At 41.3% G+C, this 12,636-nt stretch overlaps 1 pseudogene; it reads left to right on the forward strand.

Moving 5' to 3' along the window:
* Positions 1-10,971: 10,971 nt before the first annotated feature.
* Positions 10,972-11,624, forward strand: LOC116891226 (annotated as a pseudogene).
* Positions 11,625-12,636: the final 1,012 nt, after the last annotated feature.

Below are 12,636 nucleotides of genomic sequence, written 5' to 3' on the forward strand. Positions count from 1 at the left end.
AAGCAGTAAAAGGCTCACTCCTCTGTGTTGGTACCTAATTGTGCTGTCCTCCCCACTTTTTCAGAAGCCTCTCAAGCACTTTGCAATCCTAGAAGCTGCTGTAGTGAGAAGCCTCCCATTCACATGTGCTCCCTCCCAATCTATCTGACTCTACCTGTACCTCAAGGACCATGAGCCAGATCTTACCTACCTATGGAGAACCTTCTGTATAATGAGAGAATCCACTGCATCCAACACAGCCTTAAAAGTCTCCATGTGTGAGGCTTTCATCAGGGTCCCCATGGGAAGGTAGTAAAAGGCCAGGCTTCTATCATTGTCTTCATGATGTTAGCCTCATTGCCAGCATAGGTCTTCCTGAAGAGTGGTAGGAAGAACTCCGTGGGAAGGTACTCTAGAGAAGAAATAGCCAAGGCCTCATCTCTCAGCAACCACTGCACTGCCTGCTGCAAGAGTATATGCTGGATTGAGATACTCATTCTGATAAATTCTCAGGATCCAGAGGAAAGAACACACATTTTTCAGGTTAAGTATTAGGAAACCCCTAATCTGCTCAATCGAAGGAATCACAATCAAGACACAAGTCACAATGAAGACAATTCCTGATATTCAGTTGGCCTTATGCCAACACTACCTGTTGCTATAAAACCATAAATTAAAAAAAATTAATCCATGAACTTCCTGGCTGGCACCCTGGACAAACTTACAACTATCCATGAGATCATGGTCCTAACTCATTACTGTCCCATCTCATTATACCCACTGCTCTCCTCATTCTCATCTCATACTGGAAGGGGTCCCATGTATCCACAGTGATGAGACATAGCCATTTATGGCAAAGGTCCTAACAGAAAGATCATGGAAAGGTCACAGTTCATCCTTCCCCATATTCATTTTAAAAGATTGAAGCCTGTCTATGACAGGTGTATATCAGGGGCAATCAGTTATTACCCTCAGTCCTTTGCATTCAGCTGTGCTGCCATTTACCCAAGTGCAGCATTTAGAGACTGAGGAGGTGAACTGTCAGTTCCCACTGTCCAGGCTGCGTCAGTGTTTCAAAGACAGTGTGAAAACAATACAAAATTCCATAAGTGATAATGCAGTACAAACTCATTGGGAAAAGGGTATGTCCTATAGACTACTTAGTGAGCTTCAGACACCTGTGCATGCAGGAGTCCATGACACAGAAAGAAAATTGTCAAAAGGATGTCAAAGTTACCTCAGTAGTTAACACCAGAAATTTTAGCCATTCAGGAAGATGAAGCAGGAGAATTACCAGGAGCTGAAGAACACCTTATCTCCAGAATAAGACCCTGTCTCAAAAATTATACTCAAACAAAAACTTGATATAAAGCTGCCATGCTAGTTCATGCTGGTAATGTGAGGTTCGAGTTGAACTTCTTCCATATCCTCTTGAATGAAACTCACAGAGGCAGTAATTGACGCAAAAACAAGAGGAGTTTAATTCTGATATGTCGGAGTCATACCACTTCAAGGGGAGACGACCCTGAGCAGACTCTAACAAGGAGGTATATACCTTGCATACAATTCAGGCAAAATTCAAACAATGGTAACTAGGCAGGTAACTAGGTAACTATTGATGGGTTGAAGTGACCTTCAAATTGACTCATCACCTGTAGAACTTTCTTGACTTCCATGGTGGTCCTATTATGGTTGGGAGTCAGGTGAGGGAGTCGGTTGGGAGTCACAGGTAGCTTTGTTTGACAGTTTTGCTTGCAGTTGCTTTAGGAATTAAACTAGCCCTACTCTCCCTGGAAGGGAGGGATCTTTGTGTTTGGAGTTTTGTGGTGGAATTCTCCCACTGGCCTTAGATTGACCCCAACTCTGACTCTTCTCAGGTGCTGAGAAGTACCATGAACTCCATTGTTGGCAGTCAGTTGAAGATCAGCACAGCAAGAAGGCAGGCCTGTATCAAACAAACACACACAAAAACAACATACTAATGAACAGACAACATTCCAGGTTTGAGATAACGATGTCTCCTAACCAAGGAAAGGGTCAAACTATTGTTTTAAATCTGAGCCTCTGAAGACACAGAAATGAGTTGACCCTGTACAATCTTAGGACTAATGTCACACATGGACACTGACTAGGCTGGATGAGATAAGGTGTCTTTAGAGAGGTGGGGACTTATGAGAGATTGGCTGATGTGATAGGTTTCCTGATCCCAGGAAGGGAGGCGTGTGACATGGGCTGCTAAGCTCTAGTTTCTTCTCTGGCTCCTCTCGCCCTTTTATACACCTCCTCATTTTTCCATTTTTTTTTGTTTGGATGTAATAAGCAAAGGCAAGGTTTATTACGGAGATCTATCACGGGGATCTCCGGGCCGACAGGTATCCCACGCAAGAGACAGAGGTGTCGACCCACTTTTCCATTCTTTAGCTCCAGCTCCCAACCACAAGCTGCAGTCTGAATGGTAGGCCAAGTTTCTCTACCCTGTTAAGTTTTTGTTTGTTTGTTTGTTTGTTTGTTTGTTTGTAGATTGATTGAATCATATCTCATGGGAGAAAGACAAGTGTTTGACTCTATGGTCAGAGGGACCTCAATGGCATCTATCCAAAACCCCCTGAGATTTTCCTTGATTTCCTTTTTTAAGGTCATTTTCTTCCTTTTTATAAACATGTAATTTATGTATCTAAGTACACGATAGCTGTCTTCAGACATAGCAGAAGATTATCGGATCCCATAACAGATGGTTGTGAGCCATCATGTAGTTGCTGAGAATTGAATTCAGGACCTCTGGAAGACCAGTCACTGCTCTTAACTGCTAAGCTATCTCTCCAGCTGTAACAATTTTTTTCATACTTAATTATTTTGAATTCTTTTTTCAGAGAGATTCTCATTCTATTGTTTATGTCTACGTGGAACTTTCAACTAAATTGACTTTCAAATCTCCCTAACCCTCTTACATGATCATTTGGCTATAAAAGAGCTACCACACCCTCTTAGTTCTCTGTAGTTCTGAGTATGACTTAGCACCAGGTGCAGTCTGTTGATAAAAGAGAGGACACATTAATCCAAAAATCATGATTCAGGAGCCTGTATACCTAACAAAATAATAAGTCTTCTGGATTTAGTATCAGAGCTGTAGGTCGTGGCAAAAATCTGCTGTGACAGATACAAGGAAAGAGAGTGGAGTTAGGTGCTGGCACACACTTTAATTCTAGTACTCAGAAAGCAGAAGCATAGGAGGATCTCTGAGTTCAAGGTCACCATGATCTACAGAGGGAGGTCCAGAATAGCCAGGGGTAACCAGAGAAATCCAGTCTCAAACAAACAAACAAACAAACAAACAATACAACAGAAACAAAAATACCACAAAACAACAACAACAACAACAAAAACTGAAAAGAAGAAAGGAACGAACAAATGAATAAACAGATGAACAAAGAAACAGAAGAGTCATCGAGAATACTATTGAGTCTGTACATTTGTTTGCAGGGCATATGTTATATGTATCTTGAGTGGAGTAATTGTTTAACTTTCATGAGATTCTGAGTTCTTTTTATAGTACACCATAAACAAGGCTTTTTCTTAGTTTCTAGACAATACAGAGAGGATGTTTTCTGTTACAGAGAAATAAAAGCCTAGGCACAGGTCTGTCAGTGTGGATACTCAGGGCACACAGCTTCATAAACTGCTCAATGGTTACAAGCCTACCCTCTGCATAACAACCACCAATGCATAGGAGAACAGAAATTAAGTTTATGATATGACTCCCAGAACCAGCCAATTATGTTAAAAGCAAGAGTAGCTTTTCAATTGGATGCTTACACACGTACTCCCTGCTTGCTGTTTACTCTAAAGATAGTCATTCAGGGCTCCTCCACAATCAAAACCATCCTGCATGATGATGGTGTGTTGGGAGGGGTCAAACTACCTTGAATAGAATAAAGACCCTGATGTGAGTTGGATCACCTTGCAACTCCTGTCTTTTTTGGGGGGACCACAAACTTTTCTCTGGCACTACAGTTTCAGTGTGTTCATTACTGTAAGCATGTGTGTAGTGAGTTCTATATTAGCCAAAGGTTACCTCGCAACAGCAACAATAACAATAACAATTAACAGCCATACATTAAACAAACAACAAAACCTGCTAGAATATGTTGCAGATGTTAAAGTGTTGCAGTGGGTTGCATGGTAGCTTTTCTACCCAGTTTAGTTAGGATGAAGCTTGATCAAGGATTTAGAACCATCATGAGCAAGATGTGTACTTTGTATAAATTGTGAAAAGCAACAGCAAAGCATTATGAGATGGAAGTCAAAGAAATAATAAGGCATTAATAACACACATGTGAAACCTCAGTATTTAGTACACACCCTTAAAATCCAGAAGCAAAGACAAGAGGATCTCTGTGAGTTTCAGGCCAGCCTTATCCACACAGTGAGAACATTTCTTTAGCCATGCATAGAGGTACACACCTTTAATCCCAGCACTCAGGAAGCAAAGGCATTTAGATCTCTTTGAGTTCATGATCAGATTAGTCTACAGAAAGTATTCAAGGACAGCCAGAGCTATACTGTGTGATCCTCCCGTTTCAGGGAGGCCAGGGGAAGGAGGGTTAGGAAACACCCTTTAGGAAATGCCAGCATTTTGGTCAAGAAATATGATTGATACATTTCTTTCTGGGTCCAATATCAAAGGAAGAATTTTAGAATTGAAAGGGCTTCCATTTGAACTATTTATTTAAATCATTTTAATAACTTATTTTTTTATGTGCATTGGTGTTTTGCCTACATGTTTGTTCGTGTGAGGCTGTTGGGTCCCATTGAATGATGTTACAGACAGTTGTGAACTTCCATGAGGAGGCTGGGAATTGAACCCACATTCTCTGGGAGAGGATCTGGTGCTCAGAACTGCTGAGCCATGCATTCAGTCTCCTTAATTCAAACTTTAATTGCTTCATTTTTCCCTTTTAGGGCTTCTTTTGTTCCTGGTCCTAAAATTTCTTATCTACTTATCTACCTACCTACTGGTCTATCATCATACCTTATGTTTTCTAGTATATACATCGTCGTATCCAGGTCCTATCTACATTGAGCACTTGCTACAGTGACGTATGTCAAGAAACCCCTTTGTCATTCCATCCTTGTCATTATTAGACTTCAGTAAAGTGAGTGTATGTCATCTGGAATGCTCAACACTTGCTTCTAGTCAGAGTGCTTCCCAGATTTCTTTTCCTTATCTTCTTTAATTAGATAACCATCTGTGTGGCAAACCCCACTCCATGTTTCTCTGTCTTAGTTAAGGTTTTTATTGCTATAGACAATACAAAGAGACAGCATGACCACAGCAACTCTTATAAAAAGGAAATCATTTAATTGAGGCTAGCTTACAGTTCAGACATTTAGCCTATTATTGTCATAGTGGTATACAGGTAGACATGGTACTAGAAAAGTAGCTTACAGTTCTATGTCTGGATCCTCGGGAAGCAGGAAAAGACAGTGACAATGGACCTAGCTTGAGCATTTGAAACCTCAATCCCAATCCCAGTGATAGACTTCTTTCAAAAAGGTCACATCTCCTATTAGTGCCACTCGCTGTGGGTCTGTGGGGGCCACTTTCTTTTAAACTACCATAGACTCCCCTTCTTTCCATTTGTGCTGCCAGGAAGTTAATGGAATATGGATTTCTTTCCAATAGAACTCTGCTGCCATCATTGCCTATCCTATCTGGCAGCTGATGTTGCATCTGCAAAGTCAGGTGGCTACACAAACATCCATGCTTGCTGGTCAGTTGGAGTTTTCTCATTTGAAAAGTATTCTAGTTTCAATGTTCTGAAAATTTTGATTAAGGTTGTTTTTTCATTTGACTTGAGTAAAGAACTTCAAATCTGTCTCCTGTCAGCATTAAGAAACTCCACTGTTTCTATCTGCCATTTCCACGTGTCTTTCCCTTTGCCATTGCCATGGTTTTTGGCCATTGGGCACTTGGTTTTAGTGTTTTGAAGCATTGTTACTTTCCATTATCCAATGTGGCTGTGGGACTTTTACAACCCGAGGATTTATTTTCACAGCTGAGTGAAGGTTCCCCGCCGCCCTCACACACACCAATGTCTTGCAGTCGATTGCTTTCCACTCATGAGGAATGAAGCACAATGACAGAGGTTCAGTAGAAGTTGGGTATTACTACCCCATTTGTATATAGCTTGAGTTCCCAACACATGCACCCCTAGATGGCAGATGCCTATGCTCCTCCTCCTAGGCCAGGCTTCCTAATTCCTTAGTATATTTTCTTAAAACTACTAATGGGTTAGATTTGTCTTATTGTCTTTTTTCCCTAATGAACTCCCTTGACACTGTACATTTATAGCTGTTGGAAACCATCAGCTAAATTTTGACTAAGTGCTTCTGTCAGACACTTAAGGGATGACTCATTCGTTAAGGCTTGTAATGCTTATGCAAAGGACCAGACTTTGGACCACAGTGTCTTGGTCAGAAAATCTACAACCATTTGTAATTGCAGCTCCTAGAGATTATTATCCTCCTCTGGACTCTGGGAATACTCTATGCATGCCTGGACATAACCACTCCCATACACACACCTTTTCAAATGAAGAAACAAAAAATGTATACAAAGTAGACTTCACCTAAATTAAAATGTTGAAATAATAATGTCTGTCTGTATGATTAATATGATTTTTCCTCCTAGAGTCAACGTAGGCATCACAGGATCAGCAGTATAATCCTAGTTTCTATTTGTGACGTCACGAGTGGGACAATCATACAAGATCCTCCAAAATTGAAGGTCTGAGGAGGAAATTGCCTTTATACTAGACTTTCATTTTTGTGGTTTCTCCTATTACCTTTATTAATCATACTTTTCCTTCTTTTGGGTATCGACAGGGTTTCTCTGTGTAACCTTGCCAGGCCTGGACCTTGTAGTCTAGACTAGGCTGTCTTGAAACAGAGATCCTCTTGCCTCTACATTTAAAATTCTGGGATTAAAGGAGTACACAACCAAATACTTATACTGTGACCTTCTGGTTGAGTGTTTCTTTGTTTGTTTGTTTGTTTGTTTTTGTTTGCTTGCTTGTTTAGGTATATATCATAGACTGGTCCATTACTGGCTTCTTAAATCAGACAGTAAAATATGCAATCCTCTTGTCTCAGATTCTCTAGTGTGAGATAATCTAAATGAAAAAAGCCTTTCTAGTTGGGTGTGGTGGTGCATGTCTCAAATACCAGCACTTGCGGCCATAAGCAGGTGGATCTCCATGGAATCAAGGCCACCCTGGATTACATACTGAGTTCTAGGCATCCATAAAACCAAGTTTCAATAAAGTAGGACCAGGAAAGAAAAAACAAAATCTCATGAGAGCCAGAGTTACACAGAAGAACCTGTCTCAGTAAAAGAAGAAAAAATCAATGAAAGAATAAATAAATTAATTAGGAAAATAAGAAAGGAAGGGCGCTAAAAAGACAGCTTTCTTTCTTTTATGTTTTTACAAAGAGTCTTTGTACTTTGTAGCCTTGGTAGTAATGAAACTCACTCTGTAAACAAGGCTTTGTGACCTTGACCACACAGAGATCCCTCTGCCTCTGCCTTTGCCTCTGCCTCTGCCTCAGGGGTGCTGGTATTAAAAGTAAATCACCATGTTCCACTTTTGTTCATCTTTCTTTTCCAGTTACTTTGCTTTGTTTTGTGTTCTTGACACAAGGTCTCAATCTATAATTCTAGTTTACAATATTAGAACAGGCAGGCCTCAAGTTCATAAAACATCTACTCCTTTTTGCCTACTAAAGATGGGATTAAGGGAGTGTGTAGGATTACTCATGGCCTTCCCCGTTCTTCTTGATGTTAATCTAAGACCTGTTTTCTGCAGGTGGGTGTGATCAAGTTGACCTAGCTATCTAGCAATTAAAAATTTAGTTGTTTTAAGTGTCTCAACTCTAAAGCTTGCTTACCTGGGACTGACAATCTAGACCTTGCTCACCTTGACTTCACACAGATCTTCCTGAGTGCCAAGACTGGTTACAAGCTCACTGTACACAGGCCCAGAGGGTATTAACCCTCCTGCCTCAGCTTCCTGAGTAGCTGGGCTCTAGTTTCTGTTCCTTCTGTCCTGAGGCCAAAGAAGTTTAACTGGGTGGAGATACTACAGATTACGTGAGGTAGTAGCAGCAGTAAGTAGGTTTGGCTGCAAAGGGAAGGTGTGACTAGAGGAGTAGATAAAAGGCTTAGGGAATCAGAGAAGCCACTAGAAATCTTGAAGACACATCATCACTCTGCTGAAATAAGAGACCTGTCACTGTGTCTGGTAAGTCCTTCACTTGCATCAGGCAAGACAACCAATCCATTTCCTGCAGACCATCTAGTCCCCAATGGGGACATTACAGCATAGGTGACACAATTTCTCTCATCTCTGAGAAAATTGTAGAGTGAGTTTTGTTTTTGTTTTCTGAGTTTTTTTTTTTTGTTTTTTGTTTTTGTTTTTTTCTTTGTGTGTGTTTCTGGTTTTTCCTTGTTTTTTTTTTTTTTTTTTTTTTTTTTTTTTGTTTGTTTGTTCTTTGATTGTCAATTCTTGGGTTTGTTTGCCTGTGATAGTTTTACTCTGTTCTGTCTGGCCTGCTTTTCTCATTTAGCCCCAGGTACTTGAAATTTACATCCTCCTCCTTTTGTCTCAGGAAAGCTGGAGGTACAAAAATATGCCTCAAGCCCGTTACTCTACAAATTTTGGTGTTTCTGGCTAAGCTAACCCCTCTCTCCTTTCTCCCCTCCTTCCCTCCTCTCCTCCTCTTCTCCTCTCTCCTTTCCCTCTTCCTCCTCCCTCCCTTCCTCCTCTCCTCTCCTCCCTCTCCTTCCCTCCTCCCTTCCCCTCTGTTTGCTCCTCTCCCTTCCCCTCCTCCCTCCCCTCTCCCTCTCTCCCCCTCTCTCCTCTCCCTTTCCCTTCCTCCTCTCCTCCCCTCCCTCTCCCTCTCCTCTCCTCTACCTCTCCCTTCCTCCCTCCCTCTCCCTTTCTCTCCTCTCCCTCTCCCTCCTCTCCCTTTCCTCCTCTTCCCTCTACCTCTCTTCTCCTCTCCCTATTTCTTTCTCATGAATGGTCCTTCAGTTCAGTTTAATATTCTGAGTCTTATAGAAAAAATGTAAGAAATATAGATATTTCAGCTGTGTGAGTGTTTGCCCTGCATTTGTGTAAGCACATGTGCCTGCCAAGATTAGATCAGAAGAAATATGGATTCCCAGAATTGGAAATGTGGCTGATTTTTATTACCATGTGGATATTGGGAACCAAACTTAGGTCTACCGAGAAAAGCATCTCTCCAGCTCCCCGTTTCTGTATTCTTTGTTGGTTGGACTTTCTATCTCTTTGTAGCCCAAGGTTCATCAGCTGAAATGAACTTGAGGAAGATCCTTCCTCATGCCTCTACTGTCATGTGGCTACAATCTTAGGTATGAGGCAAGGGGTCCTCTTTGTATAGAGCTAAAACTTTCTTTTCTCATAAGATGCAGAATAAACATGGATTTATTAATAGAAAATGAGGAAAGCTTCTGAATGGGAAGAGTTCAAATGGATTCAAGTTAAACCTGAAATGGCCTATGCAAGTATACAAGATAGAGGCACCTTTGCATTGTCTTGCCTTGTCACAATATAGTATGGAGTGTTCCCTTGAAGGTACTGGCAGATAAACACAGTGCTCTAAATGGATAAGTCCTCTCTTCAGCCCCTTGATATGAATTAACATATCCTTTAGCCTGGTTGTGAAGAATAATCCAGAGAAGAGAGTAGGAAAAAGGCTACTGCTCATCTCACCTACTCTGGCAACTGAGGCTGGTAAATTGCAAATAAGGCCAGCTAAGACTCTTGAACAGTAGATATTGATAGGATCCTGAAAGAAATTAAAATCAACAGGTACAAAGTGGATGGCAGCTCAGACTTGGTGGGCTGAATGAGATGTGATATGAAAGTCTCCAGTTCAGTACAATGAATAGGGATAAGTTATGTCCAGAAGATGGAACCCTGGTATGAAAGAACTTGCCATTAATCACAGCACTGTTTGTATGAAGTAGGCAGATTTCTATTAGTCACAGACTGACCAGCCTGGTCTAAGCCAAAGTGTCAGTCCAGAAAATGCCTCATGGTGAGACCCTGCCTCAAACAAGAGTAAAATATACAACACATAGAAAAACAAGTGTGAATGAAGTACAATAAGATAACACTAGTATGTTTTCTCTGACCTATTTTCCCCTATACTGCATGCAAGTGTAGGACCTCTTGAGGATGGATCTCAGCCTGCTCAGCTGTTAGAAGTTCAGAAGATCACCTTTACCCTTGCTCTTCAAAACCTTCTATTTCATTTCTGTTGCTGTGCTTGTGCTTGTGCTTGGCCTTCACCACAATTCTGTATGGGGTGCTCCCTTGAAGGTACTGACAGACGAGGCCGTTCTTCTTGACCCATGTAGCATCAATACATTGGCAATTGTGGTACTTTATTCTCCCATGTTTGGAATAGAATTCAGGTATGCAGACCACTTTGTAAAGGTTCTGACAGCAAAGGTATCAAACTTTACCAATTTGCCACCAGCCAAGCCCCATGTATAGAAGACAGAATGTGTGAAGCTTTCCCAGGGAACCTCTCAATCAAATTCCATTGAAAATTTTTATGGAGAACTGGCTCACCCTAAAATGATGAGGTTGCACTGTCTCCAGAGAACCCACTCCTCAGGGGAGTAGCATTCACAGCAGTGGGGTTTGGGATGAGCAGATTAATGGTAATGCACACTTCACATGGAGGATTCACAGACAATACAATCATGCCGGATTGTGAGAGCCATGGCTTTGAGACCAGGAGAGAGAAAGTCAAATGGGGAAATCAAATTTTACTATGTAGACTATTACCATGATCCTGATCTGGCTTCTGCAAAGGGAAAGGGAAATCTGTTCTCAGTTTTGTGCTTTATTTCTCAATGTTTCCACAGGACTCCCCCACCCCCTACCTGAATCCCTAAGGATGAGCGACCAGGCTCTCCCCACACTCGAACACCTTGCAATCCAGGAACTGGCAAGTAATGAACGCTTGGCTATCTCTGTTGTGGAGGACCTGCCCAGAGTGTTCTTTCCCCCACTGTTCAAGGAGGCCTTCATCAAGAGACACAAAAAACTGGTTAAGCACGTGGTAACAACCTGGCCCTACCCATACCTCTATATTGGCCCCCTGCTGGGCGACTTGATGTAGATACTTTCAAAGGCTGTGTTGGAAGAGTGGATAGGCTGAATTGCCAGAAGATTCGGTCTAGGGTAAGTGAATCTGAGCAAGTGGGGGAAAGCAAGGCTGTAGGGTGCACTCCAAAAGAATGTAGTGGAGAGAGGCTGAGACATAGGATCAACCAGATTATACATTGCACATCTAACATCCTAATCTCCTTCCTCTTTGACTCCGTAGGGATTGTAAACTCAAAGAGCTCAATTTGGCTGGATGTCAGCAGTGACTACTGGATGTGTACTCAACACTGGGATATTCTCCGTGTTCCAGAGGCCCAAATAGAAGAAAGATCCCAAAACATATCTGAGGCAACCACTAAGATTCATGCAGACTATGGCTTCCTGTTGCGTTCTCGATCAGTACCATCGCACTTTCATGAAGTGGGTGAGGAGAGATTATAAAATGCGCTTGGATTTTTATAAGTTGGTACCAAAAGGAGATGAAAAGTTGAGACAGGAAAAGCTGTTGATCCCTAGGATATTATGAGCAATCTGTACTCTCTTAACTCTTTAGGTATCTGTCTAGCCTCAAAATAATCATTATGTGACATAGGCTGGTTTAGAACTCATTGTGAACAACCTCAGCTTCCACCTAAATAAAAGCAGTGTACATCCCTTCCTGACTCTGTGTTTTTCTTTGGTGTTTTGTATGTTGCACAGGCTTGGCCTTAAAAGACATGACAAGTTTTTTCTGTCTCTTATTTATTTGCAGATATTTTTAATTTACATTTTCAAATGGTATTCCCTTTCTAGTTTCCCATCCATGACTTCCCCCTATACCACCACCCCCATCTATTAGGTTCTTCCTTCCAACCACCCACTTCTGCTTCCCTGCCTTGACATTTCCTTACACAGGAGGTCCCTCTTAGCAGGACCGAGGCTCTCTCCTCCATTGATTGCCCCAACAGACTATCCTGTTCTCGCATGTGCTACTAGACCATGGGTCTGTCCATATGTACTCTTGATGAGTGGTTTTAGTCCCTAGAACTCTGGTTGGTTAATTATTGTTCTTAAAGGGGTTGCAAGTTCCTTCAGTCCCTTTTTTTTTTTTCTCCTCAGCCACTTTATTTCAATCTGATGTCAGAGCATAACAACTGATACTTTGTGGGAAAAATTCTTGTGTATTTCATCCTTATTGTGAATTCTTTATTGTCATCTCTCATAAAATTAAAAACCTTTGGTATCCCCCTGCATCCCTATTAACATGAAAGATAATATCTATCTTCCCATTGATAACAGGAACTTTGTTTTATGTGCTAATAAACTATAATTCATCATAGTGCCTCCAAATAGAGCTCCTTGGCATCTCCAGTCCTTGATAATCATTTGAAATTTATTAACACTTCTCTGGGTAGGAATATGTTTCAATACTACACTAAAGAAAATTAAAGGAAATATCAACAGCTGATCTTTT

Source organism: Rattus rattus, chromosome 1 (genome assembly GCF_011064425.1).
Source record: "Rattus rattus isolate New Zealand chromosome 1, Rrattus_CSIRO_v1, whole genome shotgun sequence".
NCBI lineage: Eukaryota > Metazoa > Chordata > Mammalia > Rodentia > Muridae > Rattus > Rattus rattus.